We start from the raw sequence: 6,674 nt of genomic DNA on the forward strand, positions 1-6,674 counted from the left end.
TGTTAAAAGATTGAAAAACTGCATACAAACACAACTTCAGTATTCCTTGAAAGATTTATAAGTGTTGATTTGGCTTTCAAACAAAACTAATTATGAGGCTGTTATATATTAATGGGCCCCATGATAGTAAGGGTGGCTAGACATGTGTCACAGAGAGCTCATTACATATCATTAGTTCAACACTTCAATAATGTCTACACCTGCTGAGCAGTAGATAATGACTTGGCCCCTGATAGTTGCAGGACTATTGTCTACTAAGCAAAGCACTACCAAGAGAATAAATCCACAGGCTTATGAGGGGAAGAAAACTGATAAAGCTGCACGCTAACCTAAAGCGCACACATTTTTTTGATTTAGTGTAAGCGAAAATGAACGCAGCACAGGAAAGAGTAAAGCAGCATTTGACTGTTTTAACAAGCTTCAGGGCATGAGGGTTAATTCATGAAATAATCTAACAAAATGAACCACCTGTTAATCAATTTGCATGTTTTTTTCTTTACATTACATATCCTGGAAATGCACTATTTAAAATTATCTGCTCACCAATTTTGATTGTTGCTTAAAGCAGTGGTTCAGATCTTTCCATGTGGGGTTTCATGGAAAGGTTATGAACAATGAATATCTTATCTGTTGTAGATAGCTCTTTCAGCAATCTGAATTTGGAGAAATAGAGCTTCATTTTGGTCAAATTAATGAGCTAATAGCTCCTTTGAAGAGGGCAAAGACCCAGTTGGATTGCAGGCATCTTAAAACAACTCAAATCTCAAAATCTTTAGAATCATTCCCCTGTCACCAGTTTCACATTGCACAGTTATTCCAGCAGGAATTAGATGAAATTCCTGCCAGAGGTGTCACAGACTATACCAGAAGTACTACAAGTATCTACTGCTGCTATTTGTACCTGCAAATAACCATAGAACTCAATTTAAATAAACTTTAAAATTTTAGAGTTTAGAGTTGTTTTAAGTCTGCAGGAATCAACTTTTCACAGTACTCAGAATACCTGTTAGCTCAGTCAGAGTTGTTCAAAGAGCTATCTACAACAGGTAAGATATTAATTTTTCATGCCATTTTACAGAAACTCTCTCAAACTATTTGATGTATTAATTTATTATTATTATTATTATTATTATTATTACAATTTCTGTTTTCCTCTGCAGTATCCTTGCATGACTCACTCAGCGTTGCATAACTCTGAATAAACTGACCTCAATCTTTTTGGCTTCATGTCAGAGAAAAAGCAACTCTTTATTAGTGTATATATATAAAGAGTGGTTTCAAACCCAATTTTATAGTTTACACATGACAAAATGCCTCGTTATAGCCTATGTTGGGTAGTTTCAGTAAATATTTCTTGTGAATAACAGGGCACATAAAAAACAGCACTTGCCAAAAGAGTGAGCTTCGTTTCTGGAACAATGAAAATTAGAATTGTGCTGTGTCTGCCTTGTGTTTTCTCTATTTGAGCCAGCTGGCTCAGCATCGACATCCTCTCCCAGGCTCCCAGTTTATTGCAGTGATGACAATGGCAACCAGCTACCGCATGGCATGTAAAAATGACAAAAATACCAGCAAGCCATAGTACTTGGAAGATCTGAAGATAGCTTGAGATCAACTTTACTGTCAAGAAGAATGCACTGGTGTGCATGGCTTTAATTTAGAATTCCCAGCCTATAAATTCCTTCTTTAATGTTTATAATGCTTTCAATAGCCTGTAAAATAACTGATTGCAAGTTGGAAGAAGGATAAATGAGGCTCCTTGAGGATTCTAACTTTGCATCCTCTGACAGGCTGCATTTCTTTCAGCCGACAAGAACTAAAAATGGCCCACATTCAAGTGTGTCATAAGCTTATGTGCTGTGTCCTGCCTTAACTCGCTCCAGTCAGTACCACTGAGTGTGCCTGTGAAGCTTTAAGAGAAAACATGCAGGACACAGCAGGCGAAAAGGGATGAGACAAAACAGATTCATCTTCGGAACATCTGTTTCACCCTTTAAGAAAAAGAGTCAAGGCTAATCCTGCTGTTCGGATGGAAGAAAGAGTTGTCTTTTCTTGTCACTGCTCACAGGGATCCACCCCTGCGTGACATCACAGTGAACACACTGCTGCCAAATCTTTCATCAGCAGCCTGAATTCGCTTTAATTGCTGTGTGAATGGCTGCTGTGATAACTGAACATCATGCAGACTTATTACTGCTAAGTACAAATCTTTTATCAGCTTGAATTACTTTTTGACTAAAAAATTCGTTGCTCGTTTGGCTACCACCTGCTTCTCGTTGATACAAAAGATTCACTGCTTTCATTAAAGTGGAAAACGGGTGAAACAATGTTTGATTTAAGACAGATCATAGAGTTTTGTGATATAATTTAAACCAGGAAACCACTTGTTCGTTGTGTGTCCTTATTTGCAATGTGCTACACTGCTATTAATAAATCATCTAAAAGTTATGAATAATGGAGCCAAAAGAACTTTGTATAAATAATCAGCATGAAAACACAGTAGGAAGAGTTTGAATATTGAAAAAAATGTTCAAATGAAAAAAAAACTAATAAGTTCTAGAGCTTGACAAAAACATCCTTCTAAAATTTTAATTTATGAGTAATTTATAGCAATAAATGATAAAAAAAAAAAAACTTAATTCAAACTTCAGTTTTACTCTTAAAAACAGTCATTGAGTTATTTTTTTTCTTTCAGATAAGGAGACAGGTCATTAAAACAATAGTCCAGACCTTTTGAAGTGGGGTTCTGTAGAAAGGTCATAAATAATAAATATCTTACCTGTTGTAGATAGCTCTTTGTGGAACCTCAGTTTGGAAAATTAGTTTAAATCTGACTGGATTAACGAAATAAAAGCTGGTCTGATTGGGGCCAAAAAGAAGGTGGACTGACGTCGCCAAACAATTCTAATCTCAAAAGTTTTATAGCAGTTAACACAATTTTATAAATGTTTACTTTATTGTTATTTTTACAATGCACAGTTAAATCAGGCAAAAACACTCTTTGAATTTGTTGGTAATTATTTGATTTTACCCATCTGTCCTGTGCCCCCTAAATAAACATGGAGGGGAATGCTCGTGTAAAGCTAAACTCAATTTGTACTTTCAAATTCTTTCAAAAGCGGTTAGTGTTGTGTTGACAAAAGTACCCCAGTTAAAAAAGCAGTTGTGAAAATATCATTAACTTCAAATTCTCCCATTTTAATTTGATTTTCAGCGCTAATAGCAGCAGGAGCAGCTAGCTTTAGCATTTCCATTGCAACCTGAGGCACTTCCAATAGGTATATCATATTAGTTGTGCTGGAATAACTACATTATGCAAAATTTACCACATGACATTTGTGCGAAACAGCGTTTGAATTTTTGAGACTGGAATGGTTTAAAGTTGGCAACAGTCGACTTTGGTCTTAGTCCAGTTTGAATTAAGAGTTAGTTTCTCAATTCGGTCAGAATTAAGCCCTTTTTCTTCAAACTGAGGCCATTCAAAGAGCTATCAACAAAAAGTAAAATATTACCGGTAATTGATCATAACCTTTCCACAGAATCCCACTTCAAAAGATCTGAACTATCCCTTCAGGATTTCAACAAATGCAACAGCAGCTTTTATTTGTTGTGTGTAAAATGTGGTCTCTCTTTGTTTTGTGTCTTAACAGGCCTGAGTGATAAGTCTGCACTGCAGTCTGGAAGCTTCCCCCTCAAGAGTTCACCTCCGTCTTGGTCGATGACTGCTGCCTGAACCCTGTACCCCCACTGAGACAATAAAACGGCTGGATGACTATAGGAGTAGCAGAAAGGCCAATAGTTTATAACTCAGCAGAGGCAAAGCTATCCAGATTGTGTGAAGACAAAGATTTCGTTTGAAATTCTCTCAGTCTGAGGTCAGAAGGTCAAAGTTACCTTTTCAGTTCCCTGAGGGCAGATGGGGAAACACAAACTGGAGCACACAAGCTGCATCCCTTCAGCCTAAGACAAAGGAGGTGTGCCTGTGAATCATTGCAGGACCTTATTATTCCAATCAATATATGCTTACTTGGTGTATTAACAACATCCACCATCTTTAGCCAAAAAACAACACACTCAAATCTCATATGTTCAGTTTGATGCTGAACTAAACCCAGTTTTACACTAAAAGCTGTCTAAATCTTCACAGAGGGAAACCTAATTTGTTCTACTCAGGACTGATTAGAAAATATATTATTCAGTAAGGAGTGCAAATGCGAACAAGTCAGTGATTTCAATTAATTTCCTTGTTTTGGGGTTGAATTCAATTATAGTTTGGCATAAAAAAAATAAATAAAACTGTTGTGCACACTTTGTTTCAAGCCAGGCTTGTTCAGTATGGAGAACTGAAACAATGATTAAGATCTTCAGTTAAATTTTATACATTTTTAACTTTTTTTTTTTTTTACAAAAATTATAATTTTTGCAGAAATCATTGATTGTGAAACTGAGTGGTAGTTGTTATTGCTGCAATCTAGATACAGAAATTTTAAAGACGTGTTACAGATGCTGACATTGTAACCCAATATGTTTCTCAAATAGTGAAAGTTCAAAAAAAGTAGTTTAAGATGAAAGAATTGTATTTGTTTATGTAAAATACAGCCTTTTTCTTGACCAGTCGCAGGAAAATGCATAACCGAATATAGTATCAAAAGCAGCGTAAAGCTAAAACATTTGGCCAGCCTTATGTTAAGAAGGTCTATTATGATATAAGGCTTGTTTTGAGCTTTCATCTTTTCACACTGAGAGATTCCCTTTTCATTCTAACGGCATTAAAAGGAGAGAAAGACTCAGAGACAGAGGAGTTAGGCTGACGTCACAGTCCAAGAGTCACCCGCCGTGCGCTCGGCGTCTCCAAGTGAAGACTTATCCGCAAAGAAGTTTGGACGGACAATGTGGGTGGACAGGGCGTGAAACTACTATCATCATCAGTTCTGAATGAAAAAAAGAAAACATATCTTCCACAGAAAAGGAGGCTCATTCCAATTCAGCTGCGTTGTTAGGACAACGAGAACCATCCCTCAGATGATTAGTTCCACTTCAAAAGAATTTACTTTCCGCAGTGGAAACGTCCCCCTTTTGTGTCCTTACACAGGGTTTTCTCAGCCCAAAAGAAGAATCGTATGTTTAGTCAGCCTGTTTATTATTCCTTCTGTTCACACTACAATTGTATTAAATAAATAGAGTACTACCAACAAAGGCCTATTAGCCCATAAACATGTCCAGGGACACACAAAAAGACTAAATCACAGTCTCTGCAGAGGAATTAAGATACTCTGGTGAAGGCAAACTACACTAGCTGAGACAACTCACACTGCCTCGTCACTGGCATCATGAAACATGGATGTTATGTTCTACATATTTTGTCTAATGGGGGAATTGTTATGACACCACCCTTTAGAAAAAAAAAAAAACAGCAGCAGTTACTGATGATGCAGAGAAGCGGAGTCAGATTGGGAGCATCTCTTTTCAGAGTGATGGATGTGGGATTAGAAGAGCCTTAGCAGACTTATTGTAAAACTGAAATATATATATATATTTCCTAAATTTAAAAATTAGTCACAAACCTGCCACAAAATTTAAAAAATACATGATGTTTTAACTTGCTCAAAAATAGACTTATGTTTAAATTGATGATCAAACACTCAAGAGTGTGTAAAAAAATAGTAATTATAGGTAATAATTAAGCAAAGTTGGGCACAAATTAGTCTGAGCTTAATGTGATTATTAATGTGCGGTTAAAGGAACAGATCAAAGAGTTACTGCAGTTAGCTTGATCATTAACTCTAACTTCTTTAAGATATGAGAACGCCATCTGAATGTGATGTGGAAAAAAAGGGGCTCTGTTGAAGTTCTGCTGGTTGTTCAGATAAACAGACGACTTGCCTGAGTCCAAATCCCAGAAGGTGTGGAGAAAAACACAGAGAACGCACCTAAGTGGAGATGAGTGGAATCAGGATGAAAAGTTTTTTATTTCCTTTTTTTTTAAATGCTGTTTGTGACTGGCTGCTGTCACATTTTTGGTTACTTTCATTAGATTTTTTTTTTTTGTTTTTCTGTGAAGTTTATTTCTGAAGCTCACGAAGCACCAAATCAACCTGGAATAAAGATTTATCTGTGAGTCCTTTGGCAACATTCAAACATGCTACTAACTTTTGCAACAAATAAAGAAGATCCTCAGGGATATTTTATGATGAGAAGCAGAAAAAAATCACTTTATTTTGCTTTCTGTAACAATGAATCCTTACATTAAACTTTTTTTTTTTTTTTTTTTTACAAAGAATGTTTTGATTTTATAGATAAAAGAAAATCTAACTATAAATTCCTGGAGCTGTGTCTGATGCAGCTCAGAGTCATCCTCCCTCCTCCCATGATCAGTGATGAGGTTTTTTTTTTCAACTTACAGTGATTTAATATGCTCTGCAAAAAGACGCCTCTTGGCACAGGACACTCCAGCAGCACCCCTTTAATGTTGGTTACTGTCAAAGCTTTGATTTCTGATTGATGAGTAAGGTTGGTGCAACAGCAGAGCGACACCATTGGTCATGTTGCCCCATTTGCACAAAAATTAAACACATCCTTTAAAAGTGCAACTCAGTAGGCTTGCTTCTGAAACTCCAACAATTGACCACATCATCCACTGAGAATGATATTTCTGCAAAAAAAAAAAAAAAAAA

At 36.3% G+C, this 6,674-nt stretch overlaps 1 long non-coding RNA gene across 1 annotated transcript in view; it reads left to right on the forward strand.

Moving 5' to 3' along the window:
• Nucleotides 1-6,674, forward strand: part of LOC108231299 — a 39,533-nt gene extending 32,859 nt beyond the window's left edge. Inside the window, exon 3 of the long non-coding RNA XR_005233606.1 lies at nt 3,651-6,674. This is a non-coding gene — a long non-coding RNA (uncharacterized LOC108231299). The remainder of the gene's footprint in view (nt 1-3,650) is intronic.

Source organism: Kryptolebias marmoratus, linkage group LG9 (genome assembly GCF_001649575.2).
Source record: "Kryptolebias marmoratus isolate JLee-2015 linkage group LG9, ASM164957v2, whole genome shotgun sequence".
NCBI classification, from domain to species: Eukaryota; Metazoa; Chordata; class Actinopteri; order Cyprinodontiformes; family Rivulidae; genus Kryptolebias; species Kryptolebias marmoratus.